This window comes from Numenius arquata, chromosome 17, assembly GCF_964106895.1.
Source record: "Numenius arquata chromosome 17, bNumArq3.hap1.1, whole genome shotgun sequence".
Lineage (NCBI taxonomy): Eukaryota > Metazoa > Chordata > Aves > Charadriiformes > Scolopacidae > Numenius > Numenius arquata.
The window spans coordinates 8,704,990-8,716,758 of record NC_133592.1 but is presented as its reverse complement, the minus strand read 5'-3'; positions in this window follow the sequence as shown (position 1 = coordinate 8,716,758).

The following is an 11,769-nucleotide window of genomic DNA, read 5'->3' as shown; positions in this document are numbered from 1 at the left end:
CGCTGCTTTCCCAAATCCCTTCTTAATTATGAACGATGCACACTTGAAAATCTGACCCGAGGTGGCTGTTGTTGAGTCATCCTCTGTTTAATTGCTTGCAAATATTACACTGTCTCGCAGTGTGGGCTGTAAATTACCAGCAAATAAAGTGTGGAAGCTGCTTTACAGCTAATATATTGCTTCTTGGGAAAGTTTTGGATTAAATGTATCTTCCTGCTGAGCCCACAGTCCCTTCCCTGGGGATCAGGGGTGCAGGGGGATGCGGAGCAGAGGGCTGGGCTGGGGGATGCTGACCTCTCGCTGGACCTTGTCTGCACCTTGCAGGTTGAAAGAGCCACGGGGTGGGGGGGGTGGGGGGGTGAAGGCAGATAAAGCACAGAGACATCCGGTCCAACTGCTGTGACAATGTTTGTGCCGCTTGCTGAGAGCCTCAGAAGTGCCGAGTACTATTTATCAATATTTCCCAATACCCCCTAAGGTGAGTCTTTCTGAAGATTTCAACATGAGGGTTCATTAAGTGACTTCAAGTGAAAAAGAAAAAAAAAAAAAAGTATAAAATCCGCTATTCAGCGGTACAGATTTCCCCGGAGGCTTCTGTTATTATCGTCTTCCCAGTTATGAGTGATTTATCCTTGATGTTCCTGGCTTGGCATATACTCTGCAAATTATTTCTCCCGCTGTGAATCCAGTCCATCTCGACACCTGGGCAGATGGGACACAGCCACCATGGCTGCCAGCGTCCCTCTAATTTCCCTGGGGGGGCCCAAAGGTCTGGGCTGTCCTGCTGCCCAGGCATGAGGCTGGAGCATCACCCATTGCTGATGTCTCTTAAGATCCAGCCATGGGCAGCCCTAGAGGATTCACAATTGTTGCAGGAAATTTTGAGATCGGGATGAAGCTTGGAGGTCTCTGGGGTGGGTTCCTGAAGCCTTTGGAGCATCTTGGCTGGTGCCACGTGGATCTTCATGGCCACAGTTGGTGGTGATCTGAGTCAGGCAGGACATCTGCCAGCAACCAGCCCTGTTAGGAAGGTCTCCAAGAATAAGACTGTTGAAACTACCCCCAAATTTAACCTAAGTTATTAATTCCCATCTCTGGAATCCAAGGTCCTCTGTCCGTTACCAAAATGCATCCATCCCAGGGAAAGGAGGTGTCAGTTTTTTGGGAATCTGAGAAAAGGTGATGAAAAGTAGAAAATGCCAGCAATGCTGCTGAGTCACGTCGCTGCCAGAGGAGCAGAACACCTTCCAAAAATAGATGGTGGCCAAGCAAAGGAAGAAGGAAGTGTCTCCCCTCCCTGCCTTGAGCTGTTGAGTTTTTTTCCAGGCACACAATTAGATGAATTACAGGGTTACAGAGGGGTCCAGGGCTGAGCCGCCGCCGGGGGAGAGTCCCATGGGGGATTTGGTCCTGGCACTGGCTGGTGACAGCTCAGGACTCTGGCAGGATCTCCAGTCACATTAAAATGACAAATTTCCAACCTGTGGCAAGCATGAAACAACGACTTGGATGTGGTTTGTCCATGACTAACAGGAAATAAGATTTCACATCATTTCTAGATCATTCTTGTAGTCGTGCTCAAAGGAAACGGTACTCTTTGAAGCAAAGCATCTCCCCCAAGAAAATCAAGGTTATTTCAAGGTTTTATAACTTCCCTTTGGCCATCAGAAAACAAAAGGAGGCAAAATCAGCAGCAACCTTGATCAAACATACCCCAGCCCACTGTGTCTCTCTGATTTCCTAGAAACAGCGACTTAAGCATTAAGAAGCACTACTGCTTTTTCCCAGTCTTCCTCTGTAACTCCAAGACGAAGGATAATTAATTGATGAAGGAGCCTCTTTCTATGAAGGCACTTACTCTACTTTGCAAAGAAATGCAGCTATAATTAGCAGGTGTTTTTTTTTTTCTTTCAGCGTGTGCAACCTGGAAACGCTCAGCAATCCTGGGGGGCTGCTGTGCCGGGGATGGATCATTTATAGGTGTTGAGCAGGGGACAGTCCTTCAGGTGTTTCAACAGCAGCTGGTGGCACAAGAGAAGATTTTTCAGAATCAGCCAGAGTTTAGCTACATTTCAACTCAAAGCACCACCCTGAGGCAGTAGATGTGTCCACGGTCTGTCAGTCCCCGTGTCCCCATGTCTGATGGCTTTTAAAAGTCCTGCAGGTTCCCCCTCCTCCCCGTCTGCTTCTTCCTATGAAACACAGGTGGGGAATGAGATTTATTTTTATATCAAGGGTGACGGATAGAAAGACTGTGGTTGTTTTCTTGGGGTGCCCAGTTGGGGTGTTCCTGTCCTGGGGTCACCCAGCATCTCCTGCACCGGGGTCCCCGCTGGGCACCCACCTCACTCTTTATTTGGAAAACATTAGCCATCCTTTAGAAAAAGCCTGGGAAGGCCAGAAAGCCATTTCCTCTACCAGAAATACCTGGAAGAGAGCAAATGAAGCAGGGAGGAAGGAAGCTATAAAGCGGAGGAAGCTGTAAGGCGTTCAAAACCTCGGTACAGCGATGCTCAGGAGCTGGAAAGGAATAAAAGAGTATCTGGTCTTTGTTCACCCCTGGAGCCACGGCTCTGGCAAAGATGAGTAAGAACAATAAAACTTCCACCAGTCCTAGGTTTTCCTTGATGGAATCCTTAAGGATTTTCTCAGCAGGAACTCTGAATAGTGTGAAAATAATAACGGAAAGCATTTCTGTTGTCTCCAGGGAGGAAGATGCACATAAAGTGGTTTTTCCTGGCTGGGTTGCTCTGGTGGTGATAAATAGCTGCTGCATGGACTTCAGGAGCCACCCTTGGAGAAACAGTGGAAGGAAACGTGTCCTTCCCTCTCTCCTTCAGCTAATTTTGTATTTCTCTTTCTGGCTGTGCTGCAGAGAGTAATGAACGTGGGTGATTTGCCATCAGATAAATTGCATGCCATTAGCTGCCTGTTTAGAGACCATATTTCCTCTTTGTGATGAGAGCTCAATATCTTTCCAATGAGTTATTACTTAGAGATCTTCTAGACCTGGACTTTAAGTACCGAGCAATTACTGCGCTGTAATTCCAGGGCTGCTCGCCTCCCTGCTAGACACAGTCTCTTAAGCCTCGTCAGGTTGACTGGAGGAAGCTTTTTTAGCTTTAAAAGAATGGCTTAATGGCAGCTGTTTCGAGCAGCTCTCTCTTCTTTTCTTCTCCTTTTCCACCCAGCCTTTTCAGTAGCCCACTGCAATCTCCTCGCCCTGCCCAGCAATGCTGGGTGGGGAAGGAGGGGTTTGATGGGGCTCCGGGGTTGCACCTTGCGACAGGAGTGTATTGGAAATAATAGAAAAGTGGCCAAAAGCTTGTACCTACACGTGCATTAAACCGTGGCACTGCTGCCCCGGTATGCCCAAGCTCTCCCGGGGGCTGGCACAGCCACATGTCCCAGTCCCAGCCCAGCATCTCCTGGGGATGCAGCCCATCGCTCACCCTGCTCCCATCTCGCCTGTTTGGTCCCTCCGTCACCGCCTGCTCCAACGGCCTCGGGCAAACTCCTTCCTGCTCTGGGGCAGTCTGCCCTATTTGCAAAGCAGGAAGAAAAGTCCTTCCTTCCCTTTGGGAAAAGCCCCTTTGCCATGGGACACAAATCTGGAGCCACGTTTGCATCTTTAATACAAGTGACTTTTGCCCTTCAAGCACCCAGTGGAGGCTGGAGCTCAGCGCGGCAGCAGCAGAGGTTCCAGTGGTGATTTTGACTTTCAATCTCGTTATCGGAGGAACACCAGCTCATCCTGGATATTTTCTATACCTCAAGGGAGTAGTGGGTCATGTTGGGGGCCCCATTTGGAGCTGTTTGAACAAAAGGTTCCCAAGATGTGCCCGTTTTCCTCTCTTAAAAAATGAATTATGAAAGTAATAGGCGCTTCTTCAAGCTTTGCACGGAGCTGCAGTTGATCTCGGCTCGTCTGACACGATCGTGGCGTGGGTTGGAGGGAAGAGCTGCGCTTGTGAGAAAACAGGTGTTCTAAAACCAAAGGAAAAACACCAAAATTTTGCAAAGAGGCTGAGCCAGCCCTCGCACTCCCAACCTGCCCAAGCGCAGGCAGCCACGCTGCTTCCACGCAGGAGAGAGCGGTCGAGGGGAGACGACGTACCTGGAAGCATCGTCCCTTTTAGAGAGCACCAGCAGCTCCTCTGCCTGCAAACCTGGGCAATCGCTGCCAGACTTTTACTCCCCAAAAACGCATTTCTTTCTTATTAAAGAATACAGCAACGACAAGCAGAAAACTCAGGGCTAAAGCCCTTAATGCCGAGTTTAAAGTGCCTGGGGCATCTTACGCATTTTTAAACATCTCAACCTGTAGAAGTGGAAAACAAGACAGCGGCGTGTCCCCGGGGCTGTCCCTCCACCCACTCAGCTCCTGCTCTCGGTACCTCTGCTTCCCCCAGCCCCAGGGCACCCGGCTCCGGGCTCAGTCCCCAGCAGCCTGGGTGGTGGGATGGGGCAGGGTGCATCGGGATGGGATACAGTAGGATGGGGTCAGCAAGATGGGATGCAGTGGGATGCGACAGCAGGATGGGATCAGCAAGATGGGATGCAGGGGATGGGGTTGGCAAGATAGGATGCAGTGGGATGGGATCAGCAAGAGGGGATGCAGTGGGATGGGATCAGCAGGGTGGGATGCAGTGGGATGGGATCAGAGGGATGCAATGCAGCGGGATAACATCAGTGAGATGGGATGCAGTGGGATGGGATGCAGTCAGGTGGGATCAGTGGGAAGGGGTGCAGCAGGATGGGATCAGCAAGGTGGGATGCAGTGGGATGAGATGCAGTGGGATGAGATGCAGTGGGATGGAATGCAGCAGGATGGGATGCAGCGGGAATCAACACAGCAGAACAGGAGGAAGCGGGATGGGACACTGCAGGATGGGGCACAGGGGACAGGGAGCAGCGAGCCATGGGGCAGCAGAGAGACCGAGCGCTGGGGTCCCTCCCCAGCCCTGCTGGGAGCCCCCTCAGGAGCTGGGCCCAGGTCTCACAGCAGCCCGAGCACTAACGCTCAGCAAACAGCTTTATTCATGAGTGATGGATTTCTATTAATTAAGGAAGAACATTCCTGAGGAGCAATTAAACACCTAAGTAAGCCTCGGGTGGACAGACGGATGGGTGGTGAGCACCACAAACCCCTGCTTTACCAGGGCAAATGTCCCCTCACAGTAGAAATGGTAAAACTGAGCTAGCCAGGAAACTTGTCTTTTTTATCTTTTTTTGTTTAACAGCCCTTCTTCCTTTTGACATCTCTCCACCTTCAGAGCTTGGAAAGTCTCCCACTGCCCTCACAAAGGTCTCATGTGCGTGGCGGGGTCAGTGGGGTGATCAGTGGGGATCAGTGGCCGCTCTTGGCTGCAGAGCTGCTGGTTTGAATCAAAATCTCTTTCTATTCTTCCTATGACTTTATTCCCACTGCCTCATGCAGGAAAAGCACCCCATCCTGGGACAAGCCAGGCAAGGTGTCCACACCACGGTCAGGTTTGTCTCTCCCTTTCCCTGCTCCAGAAAAAAAAAATTTGGATCATTCTTTGCAGCATCAGGGTGGGGTTTTTTTTGAATGACCAAATAATGGAACAAACGTACGGGAGATATTTCAGCCTCCCAAACTGCTGCTGATGAAATGTATCCAGGAGACCAGGCTAATACTGGGAGTATTTTGAATAGATCAAATAATGATTGCTTTGCAAAGCCAGATTTTTACATCTCAGGCCTTGGGCAGGTAGAGTTCAAGTGCGTTTCGATAGTGTATTAATAGTGTATTAATGAAGCCCGCATACGCCACTCGCAATCTTCAAAGGCACTCTTGGTTTTGAACTGTAATTGTCCACTGAGAAATGACAAAACAAACAGCGATTACACTGGAAAAGGGATTTTAAAAAAATTATGCCAGTGGGACTGGAGCTCATAAAACAGCATTAGTGATATATACACATTAAACTGTTGCCAATTGCTGGAGAATTGAAAGCACAGAAGTGCCTTGTTTTCATGTTTTCTTTCTTTTTCCTGTTTTTATTATTAAATTTTTGCAGTGTGAGCGATGCCCAGGGATGAAGGCAGATGGTGCATCTGCAGCCAAACCCACGAGGAGCTCCCAAAACTTCCCCACGCTGAGCTGGGGGCGGGGGCTGCTCCTCTGGCATCCCTGAGCTCTCAGGAGCCACGGTCCCTGGAAATACCAAATAATTTCTCCACACCCAGGGTGCTCAATGTGGCCGCGGCACTGGGAGCTCCCTTCGAGCATCACTGCCCTTTAGGAGCAAAGCCACAGGATGTGCCCTGAAAACTGCTCCAGCCTCTCCAAAAAGATGAGAGCTTACCCCCAGAGGGGACGTTTTTATTAGCACGATGCTAATAATTCATTGTTTTTATTAGGGTGGCACCGTCCCTCTTGATGTGCGATCTGCAGAATTCTTTTCCATGAGATAATAGAACCCACGCCGGACTCTCTGTGCAGAAAACTGTTGATAACCACACAGGGCCATTTATTTTGCATGGTATTGTTAAAGTGAGAACACCAGGCAGGCAGCGGCAGCCAATTACTATCAGCTCCTACCTGCAAATAAGGAAAAATTCCCCTTCCTAGGAAGGAGAAAGAGAAGTTATGGACTGGACTCGGTGCTGCGGCAAGGCAAATAATAATAATAATAATAATAGTAATAATAATTTCTGCATCTGGAAAGATTAGGAGCTGCAGCACTCCCTGTCTGCTCCGCCGTGTTGGGTTTCCACCTTTATTTTTGGAGCATTTCTAGTTTCAGACCAGTTTCTCTTTACCTTAAGTCCACTTTTCTACTAAAAACAGAGAAGTATTTTGTTGAGAACTAACCTACTGTAATTTAAGTAGCTTGTATAAAAATGTTAAGCAGCGCATGGTTGCTGTCAGCTCTATAAAGAAGCTCTAAACCCACTGAAGCATTCGAAGGCTCTGGCTGCGGGGCTGGATCCAGCGCCTGCCAGCATCGCTACCCTCCCAAAGTGCAGGCAAGATAAATACTTCCCCGCATCGACATTTTCCACTAATTTAGTTCATTGCAAAACCAAGGAATTTGGGATGACAAAAAAATCAAAAAGCTCCTTTTTTTATTTTTCTTTTCCTGGCTGTGACTACAGTCTAAGTAATATATTAATTTTAAAACCAAAAAGAATATGAAAATTGGGAACAAAACGCTCAGCTTCCTCATTGCAGATAATACTTATCTGTTTAGGAAATCAGTTTTAAATGCATGCTTAGATAAGCTTATTTTTTCATCTGTGGCTAGCACATTTTAAATAGTTTTATTTAACTAATAAAACCCATTTTTTATGCTGGTTTTTAGGCGTCTTAAATTGAAAACCAATTTCCATCCGAATAGACCATGGCACACGATGCGAGTCCAAAATTAATAATCATCTCATAAAATAGAAATGCATCATTCCCTATATTATAACATAATGAAATGCAAACATGAAGAATTTCCATAAATGTACATTAAGCTACATAATTGCTTAAGTAACCTCACATACATAAAGTGTTTTCTTCTGTTTAGCAAAAAAAGGAGTTGTAAAAGAAGTAAACCTGCAGATCAGTGGTCACCAACCAAGAAGAATCGAGTTAAGAAAATAAAATAAAACATATAAATGAGAAACAAGATTAAAGCTGATCATTTAAACCAAGCTTTCTGCTTTGCTAATTTAAATAATGATTAAAATGGATGGCTGAAATCAATCATCCCCAAAGTCTTCAGCTTTAAATCTCCTTCCACTCCAGGAAAGGCTGGGGAAGGGTGGGGGGCAGCCCCAGCATGCTGGAGGGTGCAGTGGGATGTGGTGGGACATGGTGCGATGGTGCCAGGGGATCTGCTGTGGCTGTCAGGCTGATGCTGAACTCTCATGGGTTAAAAAACCTAAATTACAAGTGCCAAGAGCTGCTCAGGGTCATTAAATCCTTCCCGGCCCTGGCTCTGTCAAACGCCGCACACCTGGAAAGACACTTGTTCCAGTTGTTTCTGACTGCACGGGTCAAGGAAAGAAGCCGGGGATTAGGGGAGAGCTGGGGGGATTAGAGAAGAAGTGCTGTGGTGGTTGATGCTCAGTGTTGGTGCACGCCCCATGATTTCCAGGAAACTCTGGGTGGCCCAGAGCCACAGGGCGGGGAGGTGAGGTCCCACCACCCGGCAGCCACCAAATCCATCCCCTCCCACTTTTAATATGGGTAGGACAGGCAAGTTTTGTAGGAAAGCGTTAACAGGATCCTCCCACATAGGCGTCCTACCAGCCAGATGGGGCGAGAAGGGGCAGCAGACTGCCAGCCCCATGGCAGTGTCCCATCTACTAACCCAACCCGCCTCGATGGGAGACGGGAACCACCTTGCTGCTGGCATCACTGTTCGGGTACTGCAGGGAGCCTAGGGACATTCTGTGTTCACAGAGCCCCACGGCAGCACCCGCACCAGGACACCCCACCCCACAGTGATGCCACCACCTGCAGGTTTCCCACCACTGGGGAGCAGTGAGGGCTTCATATCCCTCCATACTGAGTTCCCGCGGTCCTTCATACTCCTCTCAAGGAAGTGTAGACCCTTCAGAGTGGATGGGGAGATGTCTGAGGAGATGATTTTGGATTTTAGCAGGGTCTGGAGCAGCCCGGGGGACATTCAGGGACACGGCAGTGCAGCTTCCCACAGGCTATGGCAGCATCCTGGGAAAATACTCAGGAAAAAAATACAATTCCTTCCTGCATCTCTCGCTCTGACTGGCTTCCAAAGCACACCCCCGCTCCCGAGCAAACCAGGCCATCTTTCTTTCATATGAAAGAGAGAAGCTCAGCAAGATGTAGCAATAATCTGTCGTTTTCTATTCCACTGCTCAGCGAGGAGCCTCTGGGGATGGCGGCGAAGGAAAGGGACCTCAAAATAGCAGCAGACTTTCTGTGCAGCTGGAGAAGCTTTCTGGAACAAAGCAAAACCTGGAATAGAGCAAACATTCCCCATCCCCATTCCTATCCCAAGGAAAGGGCTTGGGTGCAAGCGGCGTGGAATGCCTTATGTTTTTGTTTGGTTGGGAATAGCTAGCAGGACCTGCTAGAAGAGCTGGGAGGCTTCAAAGGAGTGTCTACCGTCATCAACCAGCTGTGACGCCCCAGGGCTGGGACTCCCCAGAGCATCTGCTTTGGAAGCTGGGTTTGCTTCTCCTCCCCTACCTACACGTTGCCCAGCCTCGTGTCTTGGCATCAATTTCTCCATCCATAGGACCTCTGGCCTTGGCAGGGGACTGCCAGTGCAGCCCTGTGGTCCCACCTGCACTTTGGACCCTCCAGCAGCTGACGGTTTGGGATTGAGACCAAAAAGGGCATTGGGTCTGAAGGAGAGGCAATCCAAGAGCATGTCACCCAGGGGCTCCCCCCAAGCCCTTGCCAGAGTGAGAAATGCTAAAAATGCCCCCGTCTCCTCTGGGAGGAGCACCTGGACACCAATGGCCAGGTTGGCTCCAGGAGATGAGCATCTGCCGTGCACGGCTGGCACAGGAGGAGCACACCAGGCTGCACCACACCAGACCCTCCCTGCCTTGGGACCGCAAGAGGGACAGGGCCACCCATCCCCACAGGAGCCACCACATCCCCACAGGGTGCTGTGCTGACCACTGGGGCAGCAGCAAAGGCACAGCCAGTTTGAAGCCCCCATTTGAAGCCCACTGCCCGCAGGTGGGACCACACTGATCTATGCCCGTCCAGTCCCCACCATCAGTCCCCCGCCATGCCTCCAAAATGAGACCTGAGCATCTGAGCTTCATACTCTTCATCAAATACTACAGGCCTTCGTCCCCTCTCCCTATTATTCTCCTGCTTCTGGAGAGAGAGGAGACGCCACAAACCAGCACAGGGAAAGCTGCTCCATAGCCAGTGCTGTGGGAGCTGCTCTCTGCTGGGGATGGGACAACAGAAGGACCAGGACAGTGTAATTCCTTCTGCTGGAACACACAGGCAGAGATTTGGTCTCTGGGAGGGACGAGAGGCACCTTTGCACCACCAGAGATGGAGCTGCCGTGATTTTTGGTTCCTGCCTGTCTTGAGCTCCGGCCACATCCCAGCTCAGGAATTTCCAGGTTCCTACCACCGCCTTGTTAAACCAAACTAGGCATAAGCTGAAAGTAAGCCGTGGCAAGGAAAGTGTTTGCAAAGCACCAGATGTCCCGAGTGAACCTTCTCTACCATAAAAAACATCAGCTCAAGGCTTTCTTTGTCTTGCCAAAAACCAAACGCTAAGGCTAAGCAAGGGCCGCACGTTGCCAAGGGGTATAAATTGGCACCTATTAGCCATCCTCAAAATAACTCTAACTTGTTTGACATAATGAGGTGATTAAATCAGCATGAGAAATTCTGCTTCTTGAAGCCAACAGGACATGGTGAGACTGCGTTTCAAATCTCAGTACAATTAGGGAAAAGATGAAGCGCGGTTTGGGGAGGGGAACATCTGCATGGGCTTCACTGAGCTCGCCATGCCATGCCAGCAGTGCCAGGCCGGGGTCAACAGGGGGTCTGCATCGACCCACAGCCCTGCCTCCTCTGTTAGTACTCTGAGGGCTGGGAAAACACAAAGATTGCCTAATACGCCTGATTTCACCCATTTTTCAGCCCTCCCAAACCCATTAGGGTATGCAAGGACACCGCTGCAATGGGTGCCAGCTCCAGTCAGCGACCTGCCACAGTCTCCCACACCTACTGCCCACGTTTTCCTGCCACCAAACTCTCGCTGTAGAAACTCAACGTGTTACAGCTGGTGTTACCACAGACAGACTTCCCCAGGACAGCCTCTGTCAGCAAAGAGCATTTCAGCAAAGAGTTTACTTTTGTTTCAGAAGACAGGGAAAAACGAGTAGGAAAAATGCTGCAGTAAATGAAAGGAGTTGGTGAAGAGCACCTGAGCAGCGTCTTGGGATGGTGTCCTCAGCTGCTGGAGCAGGAGAGCATCTCCATGCCATGATGCAGGAGAGAACCAGCCAAACACGAACACATGGATAAGAGCTCCAGAAATCAACTTTCTGCCACTGCCAGCTGACTCAAGAGCTCCCCAAGATCCCAGAGGACCTTCCAGACCCCCCAGCCCTGTGCTGCTTTGGGAGACCTTCAGGGTCTCCATGTCAGCACGGATCTGCAGAGCTCCACCAAGCCACCCACCTCCATCCCCCTGTACAGACATTTCCAGCAGATTCTCAATGACCTTCAGAAGGTTGTCTCTGCTTGGCCAGCTCTCGTCTCTGATGATTTGGTGCCTCTCCGGTTCCTGTCATGCAAATAGAGGGATGGTAAATCTTTGGCCAGCAGTAATTCACATCTAGACATCACAGGGACAGAAGATAATGAAGGTTTTTGAAATCCAATAGTCCCTAAACACTTTCAGGTGCTGCCTTTGCCTTTCTGTCTTCATGCTTCAGGGACAAATCATTCCTTACAATCTGTGTTCCCAGACCCTTTCGCCTGAACTCTGAAAAGGATTTCAGTTAGGTCTAGCGCAACGCGTGGTCATTTGTCATAAAATTATTTTTGTTCATTTATCTCCATTCTGCCTTTTCAAGTCCTTTTCTTGCGTGCTACTTCGGCCAAATTCCCAATTCCCTGAATTTATTATCACTATAAAATGGTTGCCTGCTCCACAGCATGACCTAGACGCGCACCCCACTGCGATGCTTTAGAGGCCTTCGTCTGTTCCTATGGCAACTGGAAAAAGAGGCAAGCACTGCAGCCAGCACGGGGATGGATCCTGCATGGATGCTGACACC